General features: G+C 45.2%; 1 pseudogene; it reads left to right on the plus strand.

Annotated features, from left to right (window-relative positions):
• Positions 1-498: 498 nt before the first annotated feature.
• Positions 499-21,589, plus strand: part of LOC120846666 — a 105,135-nt pseudogene continuing 84,044 nt past the window's right edge.

Genomic DNA, 21,589 nt, shown 5'->3' on the forward strand with positions numbered 1-21,589 from the left:
AGCCGCCCATGCAATCCTTCCAACAAGTAGGAAGGGATTTGCTGGGTCCTTTTTCTACTTCTGCTTCCGGTAACAAATGGGTTATCGTGGCTACCGACTACCTAACCCGCTTCGCGGAAACACAGGCCCTTCACAGCGGCACCTCTATGGAGGTAGCACGATTCTTCGTGCATGCAATCCTCCTGCGACATGGTGCTCCCGAAATCGTCATCACACTTCGAGGAACAGCCTTCACGGCCGAGCTCATGCAAGCCATTCTGCACTTCAGCCAAACCGCTCCCCGCCGGAGAACTGCGTACCACCCCCAAACAAATGGCTTGACTGAGCGCCTCAACAGGACACTCGCAGACATGCTATCAATGTATGTGGACGTCGAATATACAATGTGGGACGACATTTTACCTAATGTAACTTTCACGTACAACACGGCAACGGAAGAGACAACAGGAATGACGCAATTTAGTCTCGTATACGGAAGAGCGGCCAAAAGTACACGAGATGCCATGTTACCGTACGTTGAAGACGACGTCCGTCCCGACGTCGTCTTGCAGAACATGTGCAGACGATGTCTGCACATGTTCGTTTATATATATATATATATATACGGGCATGGTGGTGGGAGGCCGAAGGCGTGGATATATAACTGAGACGAAAAAAGCCTTAGTGAAAACAGCAACAACGGACGATTTATTCTTCGACGTATCGGCAGGAGTCCGGCCTTTGTCTTCTTGACGAAGGCGGGGCTCCGGCCGAAACGTAGAAGAATAAATCGTCCGTTGTTGCTGTCTTCACTAAGGATTTTTTCGTCTCATATATATATATATATATATATATAGAGAGAGAGAGAGAGAGAGAGATGCAGGGTGGCAGTAGAAAACAAACCAGGAGGATTTTATTCGACGTTTCGACCTGAGGCAGGTCTTCGTCAGGAATAGGGTTACAAGAAAAATGTTATTCTATTTATACAGTTTTGAGAGGGGAGAGAGTTCGCATATAAAGAAAGTGCGTAGGGAGAACAGATAGGAGTGCACCATTTAGAATCTCACACAAAAGAAGGTAAGGGATGAACTCTAAGTTGGGGGCAACCGCACACATAGGTCGCAAAAAAAAGGAGAGAACGAGAGTAGGTGACTGACCAAATGATTCTTCGCTTAAAAAAATAAATGCGCACAGAGAACACGAAGTAAGGGACGAAATCTAAGGCGGGGGAAGCGGCACACGGAGGTCGCCAAATTCATAGGTGACGCATCAGAAGTGGTAGGAACTACGGAAATAGAGGATGTACGGGAATTGACTAAACAACGCAACACAGAAACGAAAACGCACTGTCTAGTTCTACCTCTAAACCCAGTACCACAAAATCCTAAGTCCAAATGGTATATTATTTATGGTCGTTATGCTATTTATTGGAGAGCGCCTCAATTGATGGAAGTGTTCCTGGGCTTCTATTTATTCCTTTCCTTATTTTGTTAAATCGGTATATAATATATGACTCGCGTTGTTCGCGCTCCCGATTTGATTTGAATCCAGACTCTAAAAGTGTAACAAATAATTAATGGAATACGTGGTTCTGGAGGGTGAAAGGTTTTGAAATTGGCAGGCTCGGCAGGGTTTTGCGTGTGATCTGTGATTGTTAAAACGTAGCCTGAACGCTGTCTCGTTCTGTCCAATATATTGTTTTTTGCACGTCTCACATTGTATCAGATATATTACGTTTGAAGAGTAACATGTAAGCTGCCCTCGGATTTTTATTTAGAACTTGGAATCCGTGCTATTGGCCTTGTTCGTCTCTCGCATATGTTTGCGTACCAGGCATTCTGCTTTCATGCACGGTCGGCACCCGTTATTTGGTTGGGACGAATTCATTCGGGAGTTAACTAGGCTGTCTCTAAGGGTGTGTGAACGTCTGTAAATTACCCCAGGAGCTCATGGGAACGCACGTTTGAAGCGTTCGCTTTGTTGTAAAATGTTATTATGTCGCCTTAAAATATTATTTACGTTGGGGAAATTCATACTATAGGTTAGACATAAATTTGCGCTGCTCGTTGCACTGAGGAGGGCGGTCCTCAAGAAGGTCAGCGCGGTTTAGTTGGGCGGCTTTTTGAATTACGTCGTTAATGACCCGCAGAAGATATTTTTGTTTTTCCAGTGCGTTTTTTAGATGATCAGAGCTCGATGGGAAATCCTCTTGCCGTGAGCGTACACGTTTGAAGCGGTGGGCCGGGCTGTAGGGTGTACTATTACAATGACGGGGATGGTCACGTTCGTAGTGGAGTTATTTTTGCCGATCTTTTGGCTTACGATAAAGATTAGTTACATCTTTCTGTACATGTTGAGGTACACATAAAGATGTGTACGTCAACCCCGTCTTCTTCGTATCCAAGTCAGCCGTCGAGTCCCGCTTTGCTTTTGGCTGCGCCGCAACTACTCCTTACCTCCAGGCACCCCAGTCCCGAATTACTCCGCTAATTGAGGTCATCAAAGTAAATCCCTTCCCGCCCTAAGCGTATATGGTGAAGCTCGACCTTGCCGAGACCTTTTACCATATCACGCTTCATCGCTCCACCCGTAACCTGACCAGATTTAGAGGTGGCCTCCGTTACGGACTTTTTTTCCGTATGCCCTTCGTAATAAGCCCGGCGCCGTTTTACATGGCGCTCTTGACAACAGCCATTGCCAGAGAAATACGCGCGCATGGACTTTGGGCTTTGTCTCACATAGACAACCTCTTGTGCACCCGTCCCGACTCAGACAAGTTGGCGTCTACGGTGCGCCTCCTTGTGGAGCACTTGTTGCGGTCGGGATTTCTCTTAAACCTAAGCAACACGAGCAGAACACGCCCAACGTATGGGTTTTCTTCGGTTCAGGCTCGACACAGCCGATGACACCATTTCGCACACGCCAGGACGGCTCCGAGCCATTCCTCGAGCCATTCCTCGTGTCCTTCGTTCGCTGGAGCCCTCACTTACCCTCAAGGGGCTCCAGAAGGCGGCGGGCTGCTTGGCATTTTAATTTTCTCCCTATGGCTCTGGTTTTCTTTTTTTTTCGTCCCCTGTTCGACAAAGTTTCAAACCAAATTCCTCTTTCACTCAACTGCTTCCCTTTCTACTACGTGCTTGGCCGAATTTGCTGCACGGCCAACCGCTCCCTCTTCCCCCCACTACACAACATCGCATGGGCAGATGCCTCCGGAGTCGGTTATGACGTAGATGTTGGGGACTGTGCGCAGGCAATCATTGCCCCTCTGCCGAAAGCAATAACCTCCGGGAAAGACTCGCCGTGCATTGCCGAGAAAGGGACTCTTCTACATACGGAGAACAGAGCTTGGACTCTTGCGCTGCGCTGCGGCCATGGACGAGCTTTGCCTCGGGCTATTGCCAGTGCCATTTTTGTTCCTTTGATTAATTCTTGACATTCATTGAAAAACCTCGGAAAACCCTTCGGACGTTTCTTCGATCCTTCTGCCGTCCTCAGCGCGAGAAGAAAACGATGTCTCGCACCAAGAGCACGAAGACTCGATGGCCCGCCGGCTCGCCATCGCGTGTCTAGCGCAACAGCAGGTCGGCGGGGCACATGACCGACGGTACCCACTTAATTGACACCTTTATTAAAAAAAACTTTCAGTCTTTCCACTCTGGTGAAGAAGGAACACCAGCGGAGCTGTACAATGGAAAGTAATGGCCGGTCGCAAGTCGGCAAGCCAGAGTGGAAAGGCTGCCGCCATTCATGAGCAACAGAGGCAACCAGATACGTTGCTTGCTGCCGTCCCTCATAGATGGCGGTAGGTGTCCAAAGTTCGGTGTCTTCATTTATTTGGGGGGGGGGGGGGGGGGGTGGATACGATCCTCAAAAAACCTATCCCTTAACAGCTCCGCTGTTGTAAAAAGAGAGAAAGCACTTGCAATAGCCCAAGGCAAAGCTCGTCCACATCCGCGGTGTAGCGCTAGAGCCAAAGCTGTCTTGTCGTGTGTAGAAGAGTCCCTTTCTCACCAACGGACGCGCACCATAATGCGGCGAGTCTTTCCCAGAGGTAAAATGGCCTCGGAAGAGGGGCTATGATATCCTGCACCCTGTCCCCTACAAGTACTCCAAAATAGACTCCGGAGGCATCTGCCCATGTGCTGTCGGGTAGCGGGGAAAGGTGGAGCGGTGAGCAGTGCAGCAAAGTCGACCAAACATGCTGAAAGAAAGAAAGTCAATTGGGTGAAAGGAAATTGGTCTAAAGCTCTGTGAAACAGGTGACAAAGAAGAAAAAACGCAGAGCCGTAAAGAGAAATGTAAAATGCTAAGTAGCTCACAGCCCGCATAAAAAATATAATATAAGCACGCTCGACCGGACATCGAGGGGCCTAAAGTTCAGATCCTGTCTCCGCCGTTAGTTTCAGTTTTCGGCGGTTTCGTAAAACATTGATTCGTTCGATGGAGTACTATTCAACTATCTGCATATTTTTGAATACTGTAAACGACTTAATTTTCGCAGGGACCTAATGTTCGCGAATTTCGCGAATTGCCAATAATTCGCGAATAATAGGTCCTGCGAAGTATTCCCCAACTTCAGCAATGACCTAAATCGCGAAATATTGAGCCCGCGAAAAATTAGCCTTTTACAACATATATACATGCACAGGGTGTTTCACGAAAGGTGGAAAAATTCGATATTGCGAAAACTACGCGTCGCAACAAAAAAAGGTTTTTGTCGTTTTGGTCCTGATCCAGAGGCCTATGTATGAAAATTATTAAAGTCCGAGATAATTATATTGTAAATTATTTCCTCGTAATTAACCTTTTTAATATTGGGCATGGTTTCAATTAAAAAATTGCTCAGCATCATCGAAAAACACTAAATCAACAAATTGCAGAACGATAGAAGGCACGCGAAGTATTTTACGGCTTTCTAGAAAACCGCACAAAGTCGACGGGTTTTGAAGTATCGGTTTGTTATCGGAGCGCATCTCAGCCCCGTTGGCACCGCGCTTCGTGGAGAGATAGTGCAACCAGCCTCTGCGGCGTCGCGCGATGACAGCGCAGCAGAGGTTAGTTGCACTATCTCTCCACGGAGCGCGGTGTTGCCGGGGCCCAGATGCGCGCCGATAGCAAACCGAAACTTCAAAACCCGTCGAATTCGTACGGTTTTTCAGAAAGCCGTAAAATGCTTCGCATGCCTTCTATCGTTCTACAATTTCTTGGTTTAGTGTTTTTGATGACGCTAAGCGATTCTCTAATTGAAACCTTGCCCCTAGACCCAATATTAAAAAAAGTTAATTACGCAAAAATGATTAACAATCAAATTATCCCGGACTTCAATAATTTTCCTAAATAGGCCCCTGACCCAGACCAAAACGACACAAGCCTGTTTTTGTTGCGACGCGTAGTTTTTGCATTATCGAATTCGTCCACCTTTCATGAAACACCCTGTATGTATGTATGTAGGTATATATATATATATATATATATATATATATATATATATATATATATCCCAAACAACAAAGCAGGGATGTTTATTTTCGTTTTTATTATATAGAATGCGATGATCAATCAATGGGTAGCGGAAGTAACGTGTATGCTCGGCTATCAAACTATATAATGTAAGTAGATGTAGTGAACAAGCGTTGAAGCTTAAAACGTGTGCAACGTTTGACTAATTAGAAGTATTAAGACTGTTCTAAGTTCCTTGAATTTCATGTTGTTGTATCTCTGGGAGTACTTTAAACCATTTATTATAAAATGGCTGTCTAGAATTTCAATTAAACAAATTATTATAAAAACCGAAATAAACCGGTTTTTAGGAACCTGCAACCGGTAACCGAAGCCGTAAAGATTAAAACCGTAAAAAACCGAAACGAAACCATTATCATCAGGAAGCGGTAACCGTAACCGTATCCTAAACGTTATATTTTTCGGTTTGAGCCCCTGCTCACGAAGGTACCCTTTGTGACACCACACGCGACGTCGACTGTGACTTCACACGTCTTCTAATGCAACGCGCAGTTACATGGACACCAAAGCCAAAGACCTCGTAAGGGTAACCCTCACAAGGGTTACCCTCGTGAGGGTCACGTGGGTAACGTCATGACGTTACCTTCGTGACGCCACACGTGACGTCACGTGTGAGGTTATTATAAAAACGAGTGACTTGTAAGGTCACGCAACTTATGACGTCATACATGTCGGCACGTGACGTCACACGTATCTAACATTGCCAATATTCCTGCTAATTTTAGCGGGGAAAAAGGAGGGTCATACCCTTCCCACTATCCCCTCCACTTATCCGCAAGAGCTGCGATCTAATTCGGCGTCAGAGAAAATTGTAAGCGTCTTTCATTTTGTGTAACACAAAGCAAGTCAAACAAGAAGACAACGCATCTGCATGACGTCATTAGTGGTGGATCCCTGATCCGTCCCCCGCGGCAATCACGCAATCACACGAGTTAGACGGCGCTCCATTTATCATCTGTAGGCCTTTTTCCCCACGAGAATGCGCGAGCGCGTCCACGAGACGCAGCCTTGTGATGCTGACTTCTGCGTTTGCAAGGTGCGACCATCAAGGCAACGCTGCAGCGTTTTATCATGCATGAGCTAGGCTCCATTACTAGCGTCTGTCAGCGTCTATCTATTCGCGTCAACTGGCCTCCACACTCTATTGACTGCATTGAGTGGAGATGTTTCAGTGGCGAATATTGCCTGGTCGACACGGTTCATTCATTGCACCCATGTGCCATGTTGCTGCAATGAATTCTGATGACTGTCATTCTAATGCAACTAAATGCAAAGGTGCAAGCGAGCTGGACAAGAATGACGAAAATGAACCCTGGAGACGGGGAACAAGAGGGACAAAGGACAAACACGAGTCTCCAAACACAGCTAGGTGACTGGTGCGCGACCGAAAAAAGCCGTCTGGTCCGGGTATCGAACCCGGAAGCTCTCCCATTACAAGTGAAGCGCTCTGCCAACTGAGCTAACCAGGGGTAAGACGTCAGTCGTGCAAACGGGTTTTATCAGCTGCCACCAGTCTAACAACCACAAGGGGGAAGCTTGCAATTTAAGGTTATGATTATAATGCAATTAAATGCAAAGTTGCAAGCGAGCTGGACAAGAATGACGAAAATAAACCCTGGAGAAGGGTCATTCACTCTTTATTCAGTGTCTTCACTAGCCATGTTTCATTGTCAAATATCAATAAACGGTTTTTATAGTTTATACGTCGCTTCCATCGGGGACGACGTTTCTGCACGGAATGTTGATATCTGGCATCCACCCTCTATTCACTGCATTCAATTGCCATGTTCCAGAGGCAACTTCCAATAACCGGCCTTTACATTCTATTCATCGCATCTATCGGCCATGTTACTCCAACGAATTTTGATAACAGGAGTCATCTATCTATTCCCAACTTCACCGGCCATTTTCAGAGGCGGAACCAATAATCTGTCTTTACTGTATATTCATCGCAATCATCGGCCATGTTGCTGGGACGAATTCCAGAAATTCACAACCCCCCTCCCCTATTCACAGTCTTCACTGGTTATATTCAAGGGCAAATAATATAACCTGTCTTTACAATCTATTCATCGCCTGTAACGACCAAGTTGCCCAAAATAATTCCCCCATCCCAGGAATCCTCCCACTATTCACAGCCTTCACCGGCTATGTTCAAGGGAAAATGCTAACAGCGTATCTTCACAATTTCTTCATTGCATCCATCGGTCATATTACTGCAACGAATTTCAATACGTGACATCCACCCTCTATTTACCGTCTTCACTGGCCATGTACAAGGGAAAATAATTAACCTGTCTTTGCATTCTATTCATCGCATCTGCCGGCCACGTAGCTCCAAAAAATTCCGATAACAGGAATGCTCACTCTATTAAAACCATTCAACAGCCATGTTCCAAGGCAAACACCAATAACCGGTCTTTACAGTCTATTCATTGCATCCATCGGCGGTGCTGCTGAAACGAATTTCGATAACTGGAATCCACCTACTAATCACTGCAGTCTCCTGCCATGCTCCAGGGAAGATAACAGTAGCCGTTTTTTTACAAATAATTTATCGCATCCATCACTCATTGCGTGCAATGAATTCCGGTAACAGTTATCTTCCCTCTTTTCACTGTTGTCATTGGCATTGTTCCAGCGGCAAACTCCAATAACAGGTCTCCACAGTCAATTCATCGCAATCACCCCCAAAATCGATGCAACGAATTCAGACAACTAACATTCCCCTCGATTCACTGCTTTAGTGGCGGTGTTGAAGGGGATAATACCAATAATCGGTCTTCACACTTTATCCACTGCGTCCATCGGCCACGTTACGACAACGAATTTCGAACACTGGCATTTACCCTTAGTTTTAGTGATAAATACCGATTACCGATCTTTACAGATCGTATCCATCTGCCATGTCGATGCACACAATTTTGATAGCTGGCATCAACCATTAATTCAGTGCATTCACAGGTAAGTACAAAGTTTACACTTTGTACTTACCAGTGTTGCTTACCTCTCTGTACTGAAACCATGGTCGCAATAACGTCTGTTACACAATTCTGAGAGGAGAACGGACACAAATATCTGACATTGAAACGTGCAGAAGATCAAATCAAGCCAAATCCAGCAAAACAGTTGACGTGAAAGGAAAAGTTTAGGCCAGTCCTGCTACGGAAACATGTTTCCGCGCAGTGCTTTGGAAGGCGTGTATTTGCGACAGTTTTTTGAGGCAAACAACTTTGATTGTGATCTTTCTCTGAGCGTCTCGGTGAATGCAGTACAAATCCCACTGATCAAAATAGACAAATTCAACGAGTTACGCGGTGTACAAACGGCTGTCCGCAAACACCGGAAGCCGTGGCTTCCGAATGTGATCTTGCGATCAATATTAAAAAAATAAAAATAAACACACGATAAATACCTCGCTTGTTTCTCACATATGAAGATATGTCGAATAAAAACCGCAACCGAAGGCAGAGACACAAACAATCCACTAGTCAATTATTTCTCAAATAAAGTCGAGAAATGGAGGTTAGCTAGTTAAGCACCTTTTGTTATAAACAGAGTCTAGAACAGGACTACCCCCACCAAAATGGCGTTTAACCGTGTAAATGTTGCTAGAATATTTTTTCCTTCTGGAAATCATTTTTGTTAATGCCTCTCCCATCTACACTTTAAAATTAATTGGGGTTATAATTTCAGTATTACTTTAAAGCGCGTCGCACTGCTTTACATCCTTTAAAAGAATATGCGGACATTGACTGAGGCGCATTTTCTGCTTGAATGAGGGTCTTGTTACATTGGCCATAAAAAGCGCTGGGCAGACCAAAGATGCTGTTAAAAAAACACGATTCGAACAATCTTGAAACGTGTTCGCAGGAAATAGTCCATTTGCCATATTACCTAAGCATCAAGGAGAACGCATGGATTGGTGCTCAACGCGCCACACGCGCACGCCTTTCCTGTATAAAATATTCGAAGTAAATAACCAAAATAAAGCGTTGACGAACGCGCGTGCAAGATGCCATTTGTTTAGGCATTCGCTTTAGAAAACCTACTACTGCTGAAGCCAGGACATGCGGCGCGTGGCCAATCCCTGCATTCTCCTTGAGGCTTGGGTAATTTAGCAGTAGGTATATTCCAGGTGTGCGGGAATACCCCGTATTTCGTAAGATGTACGAGCAGTGTGACTTCTGCTTCAGAACATGTCACTGAGGTAGGTATTGCGAGCATAATTTTTTGTGTGATTTATGCCTCACTTCTTTGCATCAAATGGCCCCCTCCTGGCGGAAACAGGCCCTTTTCAAGTTAGATGGAGAAACCCTCTTAGCTATTCTAACGGTAAGATTTGCTTCTTAATTTAAAAAAAAACTCGCGTTCTTTTATCTGCGGCGCCGTTATAAGTTTGCAAATATCAAATACAGACGACGACACAAGAACACGCCAATTCGCGGCTCTGACGTCATGTTGCTGTGGCGAAGATACTATTGGCGCGCCGCACGTGCAGGCACTTAACGCCAAACAGGATTGTGGGCAATCGCCCTGCCCACACTTGGAGTAGGCCAACGCGGTGCGGTTTGTGATCAGCGCGTTGGTGCGTGCTGTGGGACAAGGTTCTGCGGCAATGCGTTCAAAAGTAGAAGAACGCGAGCTTAACAGTTCATCAAAGCTGCACTCACGCACTATCACCTCATCGGATTATCTAGAGAGTTAGACCCTAATTTGTGACTGCGCCTGGTCGCTACGTATTTTCGTAGTCTGAAAAAAAATATAAAACAGTCATCAAAATATAACGTTGTACAGCCCCCTTATATGGGTCCCCAACTTCAGCGTTGCAGTTTAACGTGCCATTCTAATAGTGCATTCTTGTAAAAATGTATCCATAGGTATTCTGCCGATTGTATGGCGTTCTCTGCACAGCATTCCAATATTAGGCTCAAGAAACGGTAAATAGGAATATAATTACAAAGTGGTAAATACAGTCATCTCGGAAATAAAAATCGCAGGTACTTGATGATGCATCTTATATTGTTTTTATGTTGGAATTATATATGATAGTCCCATTTATTATTGCGTGCCATGTTCCTATCAGTTTAAATTTAGTCTGATAGCTTGAGGAATACCTAATCAGTCGCATGTTAATCAATTCGAAACGTACAGCAATCGTTTCATTCAAGGACGATCCAAGATTTTCATATAGATTATTCTGATAGGAAGTTTTAGTTATGGTATTTCTTGGGAGTCCTATATTTGTTTTTGGATCTCTGCACCCGTCCTTCTTTATCTGGGATTGTCTAGTTCCCGACAGTCTAAGGAGCCAAGAACGTAGTGAATCCCGTGAAACTTAGTGCTGCTTCACAGCCTAAAAGATGGCGGCATCGAGCGATAAGAACGGGGAAGAACGAATCATCAGGCGAGAAGTATGTGCGTAAAAACTCTTGAATCACATTTCTCGAATTCTCATCTACTTTAGTAGAAAGTTCAGCGACCACGGAACAACTCGTCGGAATTCTAACCTTCTCTAATTTCTTAATTTAGATCCCCTCTGACAAAGACAAATCTCCGTTATTAAAACTCAAGTTTGGACGTTAGATTACCCTCATAGAACAGTTTATAACGTTGCATCCAGAGAATTTATTGATTAAGGCACGGATATAGCCTCGTGACTCGAGTTATCTAGGGAGTATTCCGAGAGTTTTACAGCTCCCACTGTTCTAAACATTGTGTAGATGCAAAGTTGAACACTGGTTAAGAACACGCTCAAGTCGATATCGGGTAGATCCTTCCTTTTGGACTTTGGGCGATTCACTGGCTGCTACAGATATCTCAACCGGAAAGTAGAATGGTTGCAGAAGGAATTTCATTGTCACGTGACCGGCTCTGTGAGAAGAAACTACCTAGCGTGCGAGCGAATTTCGCTCTGCTGACGTAAACGCTGTCTTTTTTTCTTTTTTTTTTTGGGGGGGGGGGGGGGGGCGAAGATTTCAATTAGCGCAACCTCAAAAAAAAAAAGAAAGCTTAACTTCCCAAATTTAAAGGACACGAATTTCGATAATTTCGAGTGCATTTAAAAAGTACTCACCTTTTTTTTTCCGCCCAAACTTTTACTTGGATAATCAGAGTAAGGATGGAATTAGGGCAACCATTTTCTTGAAATGTTAATTATATTTAGAATCTTGTCGTCTCGGAACTGGTAACGTTACGTCAAAATCTCCTTTGTAACCGCTGAGAGAGATGCCCCGTGTATCACGCGAGAGAAACACCTAAATTCATACAGGTTTGGATATCCTATAATCCTGACTAGGGCCTAATACGCATTAGCTCCAAGAAGTTAATGCAAGAGTACATCTTTGGTGTTTCTATTGCTTTTCACTCGCTTGCCAAGTAATCGCCAAATGCCAGACTTAAGAAAAGGTTTATGTGTAGGAACCTGAGGACCAGCAGTGAATCGTAAACCTAGTACTTGCTTCGCTCTTAGCCCAAAGTTACCCCATAAAAACTACACAACTAAAAGTGGTTCCTAACTCTGCGCTCGCAAGGCGCTTTAAGTCGAAAGATGCCTGATGACAGCCGAGCTACCAGCAATAATGCGTTATTTTGGCGCTGCTTTGGTGACTGGGCGCCGTGATCTTCAGACCCTGACTAAAGACAGCCACGTTTGGCTCTACCATAGGTTTTTATGGCTTTTTTGCACCCTGAGATTTCAGACTAACATAAACTTTGTACTTTGTTCCAAATACGCTCTGCCACCCGAAACGAGCATTGCTCAGCAATCCGGCCCTGTCCGCAACATACATTACTTTGACGTAATTATATTGGAAACAGCAGCGCCAAATTTTAAGTTTCATTAAGCTCCGTGACATAGTCACTGCTTGCGCTTCTTTCAGCCAGCTGCTCGGGAATACTTTAAGAGCATGGTTTATCTGATGTTTGGGATTACTTAAAGCTACTGGGCTTACTATTTTTCACCTCATCTTGTCTTCGGCGTCTTTCTTGCAGGGAAATATGGTTGGACAATTTGAACTCTAATCTTTTGCCGCCGTGAGTATTTTTAATGACATAATCTTAGCATTGAAACATTTCTTGGTTTTTTTATATATTATTAAAAGTTAAGGCCTATATGATGGCAAGTGGGAAAGTTACTATTGCACTTTAGTCGACAAACCATGAGCGACCAGGTGTACAAGAAAAAAATGCTGGATTATTCTGCTACATATGTAACATATACTGCATTGTCATGTGCATATGTTAAATGTAACATAATAAAGAACTTAATCTACGTAGTGGCAACATCTAAAAGTTAAGAAAGCGAAACCTCATATTAAACCGCACAAAATGTTGAAAAGACTCACACGGCGAATAAAAACTGCTATGATTGAGTATCTCTGTATTAGCGTCTTCATAACTAAATATTATAAGGACGAGTAATCCTGCAGTTGAATGAAATTGCTGAACGTTATTGATATTTCATATAATTTTCCTTTCAATGAGAGTTCCCTGTAATATCCTAAGAATAGAGCACAGGAGGCACAAATATTTTTGTTGCGAAAATATTGTGAAAGAGTAAGGCGAAAAGGCGATCAATGTTGATCTGAAAAGAAAATTTTAATCAGCCAACTTCTGCCAAAGAAAATAAAGAACGAGCGTCGAGAAATGAAAAAAAGTGGCCGGCGAATGGGCGGCGTAACAGGAGGCGAGAGCGAGACTGACTAGACAAGGTTATCCTGGCCTCCTTATGGTTTACACTCGGGGTGAACAGATGAACAAAAAAGCGTATCTTCACCATTCGCGCGTCATTACTCATCGTATAAAACTGCATCGCCCCGATACAACAGAAAACAAAACAAAATATTGGTAAGCTAAAAACGTCCTCTGGAAAACAAAAACTTATCAGTGCTGCATAGTGTAGAACTGCTTAAGGATATCGACGTAAACCATCTCGGATCGTAGTATGCGTCATGATGATATTTTTGTTTTGTCGGGCACCACTCCGTATTTGAGGTCCCCGAGGCGACGAAGTATCGTCTACGGTCAAAAGAACAGTTTCCCTACTGAAAAAACCTGTACAAATGTATACCGGCCTATACTGGTTCACACCGGAGTCCTGTATTCTCATATCGGTAACCGGTAGCTCTGTACCGGAGACCTGTAACCACGTACTGGCGAAGCCGATACGCCGTACCGGCTGCCCATACCATGTACAGGCGGCCGGTAAACGCGTACGGGAACAGCCGGTAGGCCACACCGGTAACCGGTAACCACGTACCGGCGAAGCCGATACGCCGTATCGGTTGCCCATATCATGTACAGGCGGCGAGTGAACACGTACAGGCGAAGCCGGTACGCCACACTGGTGGGCCGTAATAACGTACCGGTGGCCAGTAATCGATGCGCGGCTAACAGCAACCACGTATCGGAGCGACCGGTAACGCCTTACCGGCGCCGGCACTTAAACCGGCGGTCGGTAACCTTGTACAGGCTCTAGCGGTATACACAATAGACCGATCTCACTAAGCGTTGGGCGCATGCGTAAAGCCGCCATAACTTTAGTTCACAGGAGGCAGACGGCCGTGCACGCGAGGGCTCGTGCCTTCTCGTGCTCTGCACGCGAAGAGCTCCAGCGAGGTTGTCGCACGTGCCCAAAGACTAAAGTTCCCTCGCTGCATTGTGGCAGCGGTGGCGTAGTCAAACTGGCCGGTGAGATCGGTCTATTTAACGCGACCAGAAATTATCAGACCTCGACGGGAACGCGCTCACCGCGAAACTAAACTGTGATATTTTTTTCAATGAAGAATTTTAATCAGAAAATCACATATTAGGTCATTTCAGTTTAACAGTTTCAGCTATCAAACTCAACCATTTTATGACATGCATATTTAAAGTCATAAAATGAGAAAACCAAATCCATGGGAAGCGAGGCCGAGATAAACGAGAGTTTGCTTCATAGCTTTGAGCCCTGTACCGCGGTAGTTTCGGTTTCGGTTTATTGACGTCGGATTGGATTGGATTTCGTAGCTGCAAGCCAGAGTGGAGAAAAACAACCAACGACGGACAATGTTTTTCTTAACAATAAATAAACTTAACATGGTAAGTTTCTATGCTTTTAAATGTTCTAAAACTATTTTGAGTAATAATAGTATTAATATAAACTAATCAGATTATTTATTTAATCCAATCCAATCCTTACATACCAGCGCCGCTGGCTAGCCGGCCAGTGCCAGCCAGTGCTGTGAACCAAAGCCGCATTGACGTTAGGGCTATCTCGATCGGTGTGTATCGGTGTCGATATGTACTAAGCGTACGTGATTTATATTGATGGCGCGATGGCAATAGTCAGCGTGGTGAACCGTATCAAGAAGTTCAAACCGGCGAGCGTTGGCGACTTCGACCCCGACGTGCCGAAAAGCGTCTACTGGGAGGCTGTTGGAGCGTGCGCCGGGGAATGGTAAGTTGTTGTCTACGCATCAGGGGCTCGAAGCGCAACGTATACTGCAAACCGTTAATAGGGAGTTTTCGTAGATCGTTTTCGCTGTCCCGCAACGCCCTCCGCAACTCGCTATATACCCGGAACTCTACAGTCAAGACTATCGGCGGGCAGGCACATCTTCGTTGCAGAGGGGGAAACGCGGTCTACGAACACTCCCTAATGTTCGCCAGCCCCCGACTTTTTGCAAATTCCACGCGTCCAAAAATTAGCGAAATTTAAGGACACGTGGAAAGCGGAAATTTCGTGGGCCCCCGTTCCGGCGTCTAAAATTCGCGAAATGTGGTGGGCACGAATATGTCCTTGCGCCCGATTCGGTTTTTGCGCCCGATTTGTGAAGAACTGGGCGGCAAGAGCAAAGGGTTTTACGTTGTTTAACTACAGGGCGCTCCAGACGGTAGCCACGACACTCAAAATAAATCGCAACAAATCGGCGTTGTAAACTCGACAAATTTGCCACATAAGTTCGACTAGGTGGTGCATTTAATGTGTAAAAATATCGAAAAAAATAATTTTTGAAACAAGGGTTATAGCGCAGGCTGGCTGGTGAACGGTCATATTTATAAACCCCGATACAAGAAGGGAAAGGGGACGAACACGACGACTTTGAGATGTAATTCAGTGTGCATGTTTTGTTTTACAGAGACACGAGCTGAGCTGGCTGCTGCTTTGAAAAAGAAGCACGTGGCCATCCCTATGGTATTGAACTCAAGGTTCGAGGTTTATGTGTGCCTTTAGGCTGTTTTTCTTACCTCATCTTCGACTCTGTTCAGAAGGAGGGGGTTCGTCTTTTGTTTCCCTTTTTCAAATCAGCAGCATACTTCACTTCCATTACCAGTGGGCAGTAATTGTGGGTAAAATTGAACGGTTAGGCTAAAGAATATCTTGCATTTTGTTCGCTTTATGAGTAATTGTGTCCATTCATTATGGCTGGTCAGGACTATTTGTACAGACACTTTTTTAAATTGCTTGCTATTCTGGTACACAGATCCGGTGGGTAGAACGCTCTATGAAAGTGGACCACAAGCCGCACTTTAACACACAAAGTGCCGCAGCTTGGCCACTCCTGGTCTCGACTGTGCTGTAGCTGCAGTTGTCCCTCTTCAATTTCAAGAGACACTCTCCTGCTCGTTTCTCGACCGCATTAAATCTGAATTCGACACTCTTCAGTCTTACGAGATGTGCTCACCTGCTCTAAGTCAAGTCAAAATCTCGCTGTACACGAAGTTACATCTCTTCTCCACTATCGCAAGACGTCCTCATTTGTTTGGCGTCCTGCTTGTGTTGCAGCCGAAGTTTCCTCTCTTTAATCTTTTCATCCGCTTCAATGGTCCTCTTGTTGCTACTTGCCTCTCCAGCTTTCAACAAACATGTTTTATGTTGTTCCGAAGTACCCTAGGCACTTTGCTTTCACTGTGCCTCAGCACGCTTGCTTAATGTTCCTCTGGTGAGACCTCCTTTCGCATACCGACAACGAAAGATGATACTCAAGTCTGGTTCACAGAGCTCTCCTCAGATGTGGCTATGTGCGACTGCGACCAGATGCGGCGCACATTGCTATGGCAACAACGGCGTTGAGTCACTGGCACGTGCATCAACGCAGCTCTTGCCTGCAACCAGTAGCTCTTTCGCAAATGCTTACCCATGTATGCTCGTAGTGAAGCGGATACGATGCCCGGCTTAGACTTCAACGATTGTGGGTTTGAGGCGCAGTGCCGGCGGCATGTTTTTCTTTTCTGAATTATAATGTGCCGGCACATGCTGTTTTCAAAAGCAGTTACAAATCCTCGGACCAACTGACGCCTAAAGTGCATATGCTTTGCTTATAGATGCTATCGTATTTAAAAGCACTGAATTGCAAGTACAAAGCAACTGAGAGTTTACGTTCCTCATAGAAAGTTCACTGGGAGCAAAGTAGTATTATCATATTTTACTTTCTAACTTAGAAGTACCTTTTAACACAATATTTTATCATACTATTCCGTTTACCTACACAGTGTTTTCTGACAACAGGTATCGTCCTTTACACACTAGAGTATGTAAAGGACGATATACCAATTATTTCCTGTACTGACAGTGAATACCGGATATCTTGTCAGGGGCGTCTGGAAGCATTTCTTCAGGGAGGGGGCAATCACAGGTATAGGGCTGAAACCTGCACCCAAAAAATAAAGGGGGGGAGCAATTTAGTGTGAACTATGTGTGTCCCAATTATGTGTTGGAGTTTATATTAAATAAATATTACAACACCTCGACCTTTTTCTTTTCCAGATTTTGATGTCGCCATCCCCTGCAGTGGGTGGCAAGTACAAGAAAAAAAAAAAAAAAGACAGAGGACAGGACGTCCGCTGTGTCGCTTGGGGAGCATGCCCGACTGGTTGAAAAGCTGAGGTCGGCAAAGCAGAGGGTGCTGAACCTGGAGCAGGAGCCCCAGATAGAGAGGACGCTATCAAGAAGCAGCTGCTGGCACTACTAGGTAAGCGTGGAGGCACTTTCAGTTGCTTACCTCACACACTACACATTATGTGCTCACACTTTATCTGAGGGATCAAAAGTAATTTTAATTTTTTTGTTTTTGGTCGCAAACAGAAGTAAGCATATACTACAGGGGTGCCTCAATGTATCAATGAGTTTAAGAGGTGTCTATAATTCTCTTTTCTTCTCTTAGGGTGCAAATGGAGCTTTGAGAGTTTGTTTCTTGTTGCTGATGGCGATGAGCCCGTTTTGCTCGGCAGCACTTTTGCTTTGATTGAAGAAATATTTTTCTGGTTCTGCAGTATGTCAAACAATTATGTCATACCAAGACACCATGGTCTGTGCGCATAGATGAGGCTTGAAGTGAAAGTTTGTTCTGTCAGTCAAAACATTTTAAATATGCGCTTTCTGATGAGCCTGGCCAGCACACATCCTTTCGTCATTGGGGAGAAAGGAGTTCTTTTTGTTGAGGAGAAGGGAGTGAGGAAGCTGGTCGTAGGCATGACCACAGCACCAACAAGGCTGAACTTTAATCGGGCGGCAGATTGTGCCTAGCGACGCAACTGTGCAACTGGTTAAAAGGTGAGCAGACGATCTGCTACAGCATTGGATTTCGTCAGAAAGATTGAGCTTATATCTCGCAAACCGTTGGAAATGCTTGGCATGAATATTCATTAGCTATTCACCGGTATTTTTTTTGTAAACTAAACAACCTCTCTGCCGCCCACTGCCGGCGAACTTGAGCGCATTTCTTTTCTTCCTCTTTTTCTTCTTTGGTTTTGTTTCTCATCCTTTTGTTTTGTGTCCTGCTTGCGCTACTTTTCCAGTCCCGGTGTGTTACGTAAAAACAAATAAGCACACTGCCGGTAGTCTTCTGTGGCATGAAGTACTATGAAGCCCTCATGCCATCAACGAACCAGGAAAGTGCTGAAGTCCGAATAATCAAGCTTGTCTGAATTTTTGGCGTCCGAAAAGTCGGTTGACTCCTGAACTGTGTCTTGTTTCTAAAGAGTGTTTTATTATGTTGCAGTGGACAATGTCCCGTCTGGCGGTGTTGGGTCAGCTCCTCCAGCTTGCCCAGCAGTGGTTCCTGCAGCTGGCGCTCCTGCTTCAGTTCACGTAGTGCGAGCTGGTGTGGATCACGCTCGACCTGTACCGGCCGCTGATGCTGCTGTTCCAGCAGCGGATCTTGTAGCAGGCCCGCCGGAGGCATTTCCCGAATGTGTGCCAGTGCTTGCAGAGGCTGATGACGAGGTAAGTTCAGAATTTCATGGAATATGCATTCCAGATATTGGGCGAGTGACTAAATTTTATTGTTTCCACAGCTCCTTGAATGAGGTTATTTATATGCTTCCTTAAATTGAACCATCGGGCTGCTTCAGAATGCTGTTGAATGTAAAGAGTAGGGCCGGGCACTGATAAGATATTTCTTTCCCAATTAATTGGCACTTTTCTGAAACGTTTTCTATCTAGTGTCCTTGTCTTATTTCGAGCTTTTTCATAAATCATGTACCAAGGAGCCCAATTAAAATTGTGTTATAATTGGTACCCTCCTTTCGCTTTCTCTCTTTACTCTGAACTCACTTAAACGGACACTTAACCCCCCAATAAAAGTTTTCATTTTTGGCCAGCCGATTTTTAATAGTGTCGAAAGACTACCAAATTAATATTTTGCAACAGTCACATATATTTTTATTAAAGCCAAAAAACGCAACTGCTCAGAACTGAAACTGAAACCCGCGCACGGAGGTCGGAGAAGTGGAGAGGAGAGAGTGAGTGGGCGGAAGTCACGTGGCTACACCCGACCGTGAGCTTTTTTGTTTTCCCCTCCGTGTTTTTTTTGTGTGCATAGCAGACGACATGCGTGGCTGGAACTGTTTGCTATGCGATTCTTTTGCAGTTATGTTTGTTCCACTCTCTGTTCTGTACTTCAAGATGAGGTGTTCTTTACATTGAGAAGTTGGAGACGAGTAGTGAGTGCCCGTGGTGAATTTCTGTGATTGGCTTTGAAAAGAATACCCCCAAGATGTTGCGTGAAGAGCTGCCTTGCATGTCCTGCGTCCGAAAAAAGTGGCATTGTGCGGCAGACGTCTGCACAAGTTTCCGAAAGATCAATGAGATCGGGACCAATGGCTGGCTGCATTTCCTGTAGAACATTTCTATCTATTTCTAGGTTCACCTTTGACATGGTGTCTTGGTGGAAAAGGACAAACTGTTCTACGTGAGGGGATCCCGGGGAGACTCCATGTTCGTTAAAGAGGCCACGAAGTGGATCTTCGGCAGGGAGAACCTGCGTGGGCTGAGTGTGACTGGGGTGCTATGCCGGCGCTTCAAGGGCGCTGTCGCCGAGAGGGCCCTGACTCCAGTCAAGTTGGCAGCAGTAAGTGCCCACTTCTCACAGATGTCTCATACTTGGTGAGTCACTCAAACCTTATGGCTTCTGAAGTTGCAACCTGCTACGACAAAATTAATGTGATAAAATATTCCAAGGCTTTCAGAACTTTCAGTGTTATAGGCTGTTGAAAGGTCACGGGTCGACTAGTTCGAGCTTTAGGAACGTGAAGCTCTGAGCGCAAAACCGAAATGAAGAAGCCCTATCTCCCTCTTTGTTTTTAATATATGAAGAAAAGTAAAGTGACCTTGTCACGGTCATCTAGGTGCCTTGGTGCTTTCTGATGTATTTTTTTTTTTTTTTACAGTAACATGCTCCGCATTGCAAATATCTGCTAATCCCTGCAAGTTTTGGGGGAGGTCCATGATATCAGTGGCCTGCTTGCAGGACCTTCTGCTGAGGCATTTATTTTTTCTTTTGAACGAAAAGCTGGCACTAGCAAAGTTGTGAAAGTGAGTCTTTTTGTTCACTAGAACTGCTACAACCGAACTATGTTTGGCTCTGTCCTTTGAGTACTGCCCATTTTTTCTGAACCGCCTTCTCACCGTGGGTGTTCCTCCTTTCTAGTGCTCAGTTTTCTTACCAGGGAACTATCTCGTATGAATAGACCATTGAAGGGTCGTAACACGGATATTAGATTAGTTAAATGGTTCTTGATATCAAATCTGTGTTGTCAATTTATATACATGCCCAGAACAACAATTGCAGGTCAAAATCTTTCTTTCGCACTAAGACTGCCGGTCGAGAATTGTGTGTTCAGTGTTCATTTTACTTGTTCCCATGGTGACATTGTTGGGCATGAAATAAGTTATAGCATCCTCGATCATCCGCACCGGTGCGCACCGGGGCACTGAGGTGCGCCCCTTCATCTTCGATCAAGTGCACCGGTGCGCACCGGACGTCCTCGATCAACGAAGCGCACCCTCCCGGTGCGGCTTTTCGTTGCCCCAACGCGCACCAAGAAAATCGGCGGTGCGCCGGGGGGCAGTCCCATCAGGCATTGCGGCCAGGAGCGGGAATCGAGAAGATGGCGGGAGTAGCAGACGCGCAGACTATCGAGATGGCGATCTTGCAAAAACGAACACGCCTCGCAGCTGCACTAGATAACTCCTCGGGTCTTCTGACGTCGAGACGACGAGCTTCTCACCATCGCCGCGATTACTGGCGATTGGTGCGGTGGCAAGGAGCGCCCGAGAAGCACGAACTTCGTGGAAAGCGGCGCGAGGCGTTTCGATGACAGCGAGGTACGGCTATTATCTGGTGTTTCGTTTTCTTGAACCAATAATGATGGCCAACATATACATATGGAATTGTCACCCCCTTCGTGACCCCATCGACAGTCACGTCCACGATGTTTATTTCTGTGGGACCGTCAAATCCGCGAGTAAAACAATAGAAAAAATTGACAGCAGACGGGCACCGTGCGCTGACCTATGCAAGAAAAAACGAACAAAACGCGAAGTGACGCAAGGTGGAGCTCGCCGCGGTGCACCGGCGCGGCGCAGTTTGTCCTCGATGTTGCACCGACATCGCGCTGCACGACCGAGGAGCGCTGTGCACTGTGCTGGTTTCAGGGCGACCCTGGTGCGAGTTGATCGAAGATGCTATTAGAGGTTGTAGGCAATCAGAGGCCCATGTTCATAATTGAATATACATATTTAGATTTATAGAACATACTTTTACTTAAGTTAACAGGCAGGCGAGCTGGTTAAGGATAGACGTGGTTACCCGGGAACATGGGGAAA

This window comes from Ixodes scapularis, unplaced genomic scaffold (genome assembly GCF_016920785.2).
Source record: "Ixodes scapularis isolate PalLabHiFi unplaced genomic scaffold, ASM1692078v2 PGA_scaffold8__174_contigs__length_109621045, whole genome shotgun sequence".
Taxonomy (NCBI): domain Eukaryota; kingdom Metazoa; phylum Arthropoda; class Arachnida; order Ixodida; family Ixodidae; genus Ixodes; species Ixodes scapularis.